Source organism: Carassius carassius, chromosome 23 (genome assembly GCF_963082965.1).
Source record: "Carassius carassius chromosome 23, fCarCar2.1, whole genome shotgun sequence".
Taxonomy (NCBI): Eukaryota; Metazoa; Chordata; class Actinopteri; order Cypriniformes; family Cyprinidae; genus Carassius; species Carassius carassius.
In genome coordinates, this window is record NC_081777.1 from 3,457,443 (window position 1) to 3,465,911 (window position 8,469).

The following is an 8,469-nucleotide window of genomic DNA, read 5'->3' on the forward strand; positions in this document are numbered from 1 at the left end:
AAGTTTGTAAGACTCCCCTTTAAATAACATTGTTCCTCATCTTTGTCTCATTCCCTTCTACACAGTATATTACGGATATGACTTGGCAATATGCTATTGTCTTGTAGTTTTATTGAAATATTGTCTCACTTTGACAGTTCAATTTGAGAGAGTCTTATCTGCTACAGACAAAATGGTGCATGTGTTCTGGAGTCTGCCTCACTTTACAGTCTTCTGCAGAAGGTGAGAACGACGCGGCGAGTGATTTCTTTTGCTATCACATACAACTATAAATCCCGCAGGCCCACCCTGGATAACACCAAATGCTTGCTGACATGTTAGTGCTTACAGTTTGATATCGATGATCGATGGCCTTTCATAAGAAACACATTTTACATAAGAGCCTCTCGAGAAACCGCTCTCCATCTTATATTCTTATATTCTCACAGCTATTTGGTGGAATTTTAATAATATATTCATAAAAATGGCTGAGGATCCAAACAAAAGATGTGAATCAGGCCCGCTCACGTTCCTTTCTTCACAGTCCTTAATGTTGAAATGTAAGGATTTTGTTCTATTGATTTTCACATTGACTTTCAGTGTGAGTTGCATTATTTGACTCCAGAGCGAAGGAAGCCTTGTTGTTTCTTCACTGATCTAATATTGTTAACCTCATCTGGTGGAGAAATATTTGAGTTCAGAAGCCGAATATAGGATCAATTCTGGGAATAATGTAAGTGTATCATCTGTGAGTCTAATGACTGACTAGAGGAAGTACTTAGTGTATTTGGAAGTTAAGTTAATATTCATCTGAAATTTAAATTTAAGTCTCTTCTGCTGAGCTGTAGCTTTAAAATATTTTTTTTTGTTATTATAGATATCCACACATTCAAATTCAAATGCCTCTCCGTGCATCTTTCAAAAATCAGAGCTTTGCAAGAGTAATATCACCTACATTTTTGCATCTTTTGCTAGTTTGCACATGCACATTTGTTTAGTGAAGTAAAAAAAAAAGACTAGCTTAAAGCATAATGAATGTGCGCATTGAATTAATTCAAACTGTTCAAATGATCACTAAACGTTTGTCATGACATCTCTCAGCTTGCATGATAAATATATTTTTAGAAATTAATAATTATTTTAGTTTAACACGGCATACTTGTTCAATGATAACTATAAAAAAAGATCATAACAGTCTTATCAAGTAACTGTATGACGTTACAGATACAAATACAGATACAAATACTGGTTGTTACATGACAATTCATTGTGTTATTAGGTAAGTCACACAGCTTTGGTTGAATAAATGATGATTTACATTCCCAGGTGAACTGTGCTATAATAGCACCACAAGCCTGAGAGCTGTGTTACGGGAGCATCATGACCGCCGCACAAGGTGAATCACATTCATGGTGCTGTATGCAAAGCTTCACGCTGACACACACAAATCAAAGAGCCTTTTCTGTCCGAATGTGTTGTTAAAGCTCTCTTCCTGTCCTTCTTTGCTCATTATTGTGTGAGGAGATCCAGTAGAGGCCTTGTTAAAGCAGGAGATGTCAAGCCCCAGGCATGAGTTAGTGCTCTGGCTGAGATCTCGGTGTATTTACTAATATTAGTGGAAGTGCTGGAGGCAGAAGAAAGAGAGGCCAGGGAGGGCAGCTATTTTTACTAGTCGCTCTGTGCCTTGTTCATGGCCAGTCTCTGCCCACGCATGGCCATGTGTGCGCTCACCTAGTGCTGCCACATGAGGGGCATAGCAAAACTCTCTCTCTGTCTCCATCTCTGCTGTCTCTGTTGCTTTCTGTCTCTCTAGTGTCTATATCAAACACTCTTGTGTACCAATCCTGCAGTCCTTTACTAACTGAAAAACACATTTAAGAAATGTTTGTACACATTCTGAATAAAATGGGAGTGGTGTGTCCCTATGCAAAAGTTACTGCTGCTCTATTGAGGGGGGTTGCCAGCAGGGTTTTTCTGTAATCACATCGAATCAAATTTGATTTGATTTAGCAATAAAAATATTGAAATATATTTTAAATTAATGGAATAAAATTCCAAGATGAATTAATTTTATATAACTGCTATAATTGTCGTTTTTACTACTACTACTACTAATAAAATTATAATATGCTATTTTATATTTAATATTTTTCAGTATGAATAAACAAGTTATCATACACAACAAACAGGGCTACACTGAAAATATTTGATGGTACTGATAACAGGTATAATCATTAACTAAAACTAAAAGTATTACTACACACACAGACACACACACACACACACACACATATATCCAGTTGCTCCCCGTGAAGCCACGTTGGCCAATCAGAACCCTGAAAAAGTTTTCAATAGGTTGAGATAACAGCGCAGGCTCTGACGTAACAAGCCAAAACTCCAGTTTCGCTGTCTACACGATAACACTGCAAACAGAGTATTTTTTTTTAATCTTCACCGCATCAGGCATTTTCAAAAATCAGTGACCTGAAACCTGACCTGACCTGGGCCTAAGGCCCTGTCCACACGAACACTTTTTTTTTTTTTAAACCCGCATATTTATCGTTTTTGGCTTGTGATGTCGGAGCTTGTGCTGTTATTTCCGCCTCCTGGAAACTTTTTCAGGCTTCTGATTGGCCAACATGGCTGTACGGTTGCAGTGTTATTGTGTAGACTGGGCTTGGTGACGATGCTGACTGGGCTTGGTCACGATGTCCAGCTGGAGTGCCCATGAGCTCCTTTAGAGGGCACTCCATCCCAGACCTTTGCCACTGTTTATTGGACTGTTTATTGGACTCCATTTCCCATTGCACCCCTTGCCAAGGAACTAATTGCATAGACCCTTGTTTTCTGTCTAGAGGACTATAAACGATACACATAAACAGTTTCACATCATGAAGTCTTGTTTAGCTGTTAGCGCACACTACTGAGCAGTACTCAGCACTGAGCAGTTTTCGTTGCCTTGCTCTTGACCTTGGACTGTTCCCTTGTTTTTGAGATTGTTTGCCGCCTGCCCTGAACATTGTCTGTATTGGGCTACGTTTACGTGGGCGGCTATTTTCATAAATGGACATTTCAACCTCTCCGGTTTCAAAAATAACATCATGCACACATGTCAGTTTTCAGAAAAGTGTTCATTTACACATACCCGTGTATATATGCCGTCAAGAGCATGCCAAACCTGTAGGTGACGGTGTAACAAGAAGCTCAAGCCCACGTAAGCCAATCAGAATCCCGAAAATAGCAACAACAGCAACGAATCACTTCCTCTTCCTTTTCCTCTTTTGAACAAGGATTGTTATGCTCCATAATGGAGCAGCTGTATTTGCAAATGCAAACACACGATAAGAGTTTGCACCAACATAAATGTGACTGCTACTCTGAACGCTTCCATGATCACATGTAAACATAGGTCGCACTTTTGACGTCGGTGCGAGCTCTGATGCATACTGTGACGTTGGCTGCCTAAACACCCGTTTGTCTCAGTTTACCTACAAACCAAGATTTTCAAAATTTCCACTCTGCCGGAGTTTTTAGAAAGAATCGGTTTCAGAGGCGAATTCTCAGTTTGCGTGTAAACGAAGGGTGCAAACGAAGGGAAATGTCTCCGTTTTTCAAAATAACCATGTACGTGAAAACGGGGCCTTGGATTACTCTTCTGCCTTGCCCCTGGATATAGTTGTTTTCTGGTCTTGTACCTTACCTGTTTTGATCACGAACTGAACTCCATTGTCACACCTGGTCTTTTACAACTATATGATAGCTACTAAATAACACTGATTAATAATCAAAGTTTGAACTGTCACCTATAGAAATGTCAATTTAATATATTCCATTACATTTAATAACAAATATTTAATAGATTTTATTTGCCATGATGGAAGAATACTTAATTTTCTCTCTCTCTGTGTGAGTATAAAGCCACCTTCACTTCAGTCCTTCGGTGTCTGGTCTACCTTTCACTACCCTGAACTGTACCCAGACCCAAATTTACATGAACCTGTGTTTTGCGCTAATCTCCAGTACCCCAGCTGATCCTCTTGTGTTTCTCTCATGTTGTCCTCCCGGTCTTCTGGTCCCCGTCTCTAGTTCCGGATACCTGTGCCATTCTCCACCACCAGTCAAAGTCCTTGGACCATAATACTTCCTGTGATTCTCACCAGCCTTCCAATCCATTTTCAAGTGCTGCAGTAAACTCTGATATCACTATAACCACCTCTTTCTCTGCCTGATTTGTGACAATGAGAACTTAAAAAAAGTATTTATTTACACAAGTGGTTGCTGGGATGTTCTTGGAGGTTACTGCTAGCTGGTGACTGTGGTGATGTGTGTGATTGGCAGGATGTTGCTAGGACATTTCTTTATTGTTTCTATGATATCAACTACCATGCAAAAACTGCACAATTAAAACAGTAATAGATCACCATTGCTCAATTTTTAAATGTCATTCATGCATTTAGCACAAACAGCGCAGAGTTATGAGTTTTAAATTTGAACAATGGTAAAAATGCTGCTTTCTAAAAATATTTGAACCAAGAGAGAAAAAAAAAATTCCTGAAGCAGCTGTCTTGTGCTTGGAGCTGTTTTAAGACTTTTGCTCTATGTGCTTGAGTTGGGCTGAGGTTTGCAAAGCAAATGAATGCCGCTGCTCAGCCTTTAAATAGCTTCTTGCAAGACCCATGCAAAAAGTCCATTCATCCAGTCCATGATATATAGTCCTCAATGACACTGCAGTGGTATTGCAGGGGCGTGATGTTTCTTCTCTGGGCTGTATCAGGACTCCAGAGAGGGCAAATAACAGTCTGTCCTCTCCTCTCATTTTAAACTCTATTCTTCCTTCTCATTTCACTCTAGAACTAATATTCAGCAGCTAACATCACTCTTTGCTGCCAATCATAGTCATTACTCCTTTTTTTCTTGTCTTGTTTACTTTTGTTCCTTGCTATTTCTTCCTTCACTTATTCTTTGCCTTTTCTTTCTTCTGTTCTTCCTTCCTTCTTGGCATTACATTTTTTCTTTCATTTTATTTTCTGTTGTTGCATTTATTTTTATCTCCTTATTTATACTTTTCATTATTTCATTTTTCCTTTTGTTTCATTTTCATTCCTTCCATTTTCTCTTTCATACTTTTCCTTTTCACTTCCTTCCTTCCCTACATTTTTTCTTTCATTTTATTTTTCGTCATTACATTTCTTTTTCCCTCCCTGTCCTTTTCACTTAATTTCTTCCTTTCTTTATTTAATTTTCCCTTTGTTTAATTTTCATTCCTTTCATTTCTATTTCTATTTCACTTTTGGTTTAACACATCCTGCCTTTCTTGGGTTTTTTTTTTCTTTTGTTTTCATTTCTCTTTCTTATTTTTCCTTTTCACTTCCTTCCTTCCTTCCCACCTTCCTTTCTTGGGTTTCATTTTTCCTTTCTTTTCCTTTTCCTTCAGTTTCCTTATCAAATTCCCCTTCTTTCCTTCATTCTGTTATTATATTTCCTTTTTAATTCTCATTTTTCCCTTTCTTACTTGTTCTTTTCACTTCCACCCCTTTATTTTCCCTACTAACCTCGATTCCTTTTCTTTTTTGTTTCATTCCTTCACAGTTTCTTTTTTACTTTTGTTTCCTTTTCTGTCCTTGCATTCTTTTTTCCTTTCTTTCTAACTTTTCACTTCCTAATTCCTTCCTTCCTTTATTTCATTTCTCCTTTTGTTTCATTTTCCTTCCCTCCTTTTTATTTCACTTTCTTACTTTTCATTTGCACAACCTTCCTTTCTTGAGTTTCATTTTTTCCTTTCATTTTATTTTCCTTTTCACTTCCTTTGTTCCTTCATTTTTCCCTTCCTTCCTTCCTTCCTTATTTCCTTCCTTTGTTTCCTTTACCCATTCTCTCTTCCTTCCTTCATTGAATTTCACTTTTCCTTTAATTTCCTTTTCCTTCAGTTCTTACTTTTCCTTTTCACTTCCCTTGTTCCTTATTTTCTTCCTTTAAAAATGTTACCCTTCCTTCTTTCCTTCCTTTTTTTTCTTTTCCCTTCCTGCTTCCATGTTTCCTTTTCCCATTCTCCCTTCCTTACTTCTTTGAGTTTCACTTTTCTTTTCATTTCCTTCCTTCCATTACTTTATTGCGTTCTTACTTTTCCTTTTACCTTTCTTCCATACCTCCTTTCCTTTTTATCTGCACTTCCTCCCTTCCTTTCCGTTCATTTACTCCAACTGCATTCTATCCTTTTTTTCTTTAATTTTAACTTTCCCATCCCTGTCTTCTTTCATTCTTTCTTTCATTTTATTTACTCTTTCCTATCCCTTTCTTCCTCTCTTCTTCAGACCCCCACATGTGTTTCTCTTCCTCTAAGGCAGGTCTGATTTCATTGATTCATTCTGCTAGTTTCCAGTTCTGTGTCTCCATGGGCATTTATCATCCCATTCTCCTCGTTTATTCCCTCTTGTGTTCCCTCGCTGTTTTCATTCTCTCTGTCTTCAGCTTTCGGTTCAATACATGGTTCTGCTTGTGTAGATGTCCTGTGGATAGTCTGGCTACATTATCCAGACTACAGGTGTTACATTTCGGCTTCCCCAATTCTGACAGTGTAACTGTAAAGTTCTCAAAACTCTTTGAAACCTCTAATCATGTGACCTTTGGTCATCTTTGAAGAAAGTGAATGTATTAAGTTAGTAAAATCTCTAACAAACATATGTTGTTTTAATTGGTTTGTTATAGTAATTGTCAGTCCTGCAAGATTTGAACTCACCCCTCGCTCTTAAAACAAGTAATATTCTCTGAGCCACTTTAACATATGTCCAGGCTGAAAACTTAGAACTGGTTCTAAATGGTTCCTTTTTGCACACTTTTATTACAGGTTGTCACCCAACCAGTGATTATTTTGTTTATTTGTAATACATTTGCCTAATTTAGCATTAAAGATCCACTGTGCTACTTCTGGACTTCAGCGCGACAGCAGCAATTAAAGCACCAGTTAAACTACGAGCTCTGGTATAAAAGTCAGTTATTTTTAGCAGTTTGACATGCACAATTATACTTCCCATATGTCATTTTCTTTCGTGTTGATTTTGATGTAGGGCTGGAGGTCACCCTGCCAACCATGAGCATCTGTGAAGTTAGCTGTGTTGTCAAGGCTACAGCATGTGGCGTGTCAGCCTGTTGCGTGAACATCCTGTTCACTCTTTTCTTAATTTGAAGCTAGCTCTGCTAGCTAGCTCAATCAGTTGGGTACATAAAAACTTCAAATATATGTTAAATATGAGGTAAATATGCAATTTATGCACTAGAAACTGCATTTTGGCAGACGTCATAACCTTGGCTTGCATCTTCTGGTGTTTTTCCACCTCTCATTTGCCTAAAGTTTAGCATTTCACAACTTTTGGATGCTCTCACAGCTTGCTCTACTCCAGTGTCAATCCTACAATCTCCTCATAAGCCTGGAGCTCAGCTCCCATAGGGAATGCATTGGAAATGGCAGCTTATGCTTCACTCACTCTGCACCAATAGACACATATAGTAACAAACCTTTTCCTTTACAAAACCTGGAGACTGTATTATTCAAACACAATCTGAAACAGCAACCGCTGACGTCTCTTTGCTACAGTGGATGGTACGGCAGTCTTAGACCCTGGCTGTTCTCCTGTAGAGAGCGCCTGCAGCCAGCAATCACTCACTATGTAGCAAAGGAAGTCTTCAGCCAGGCTGGAGGGAGACTGCAATGCTGGCACAGGGCCAGCACTCACCTAGCAGGCCCACAAATCAGCATTTGTGTAAGTGTGTGCGTGTGTGCCAGGTGAACAGGAGGCTGCATTGAAATAGAAAATCTGCAACGAGTGATGGCTGTGTATGAAAATGATCTTAGCTTGTAAGCAGACCGCTTTAGGAGTTTTGTAACACTTCATCAATATACTATACTGTTGACACTTGAGCTGAGTGCTTAGTGCTGAGTTTGTGGCATCATATACTGCACTTAAAGTTTAGAATCATGAAGATTTTCAAATGTTTCTAGAGGTCTCCTATGCTCACCAAGGAGGCATTTGATTTAGCAAAAACAGAAATATTGTGAAATATTATTACAATGTGAAGTAAATGTTTCTATTTGAATATATTGTAAAATGCAAAGGTAACACTTTATTTTGATGGCCCCTTTTGAAGATTTTGTTGACAATTAGTAAGCTTGCACTTGCATGTCAACTAACTTTCATTAGAGTAGACTCTGAATAATATCTTCTAACTCTTTATTGTTATGGTCTCCCAACAGAGATTCTACTGATGTAACTTTGCTAGTACATGTCATCTTAATCTAACCCTAACCCAACCACTCTACTCTACTAACACTATAGTGAGAGTTTGGAGATATGTAGGTGCAACGTTAGTCACAGTCAAAAGAATGTGTTAAAGGGACCATCAAAATAAAGTGAAACCAATGCAATTTATTTCTGTGATGCAAAGCTGATTTTTCAGAATCATTACTTCAGTTTTCAGTGTCACATGATTCTTTAA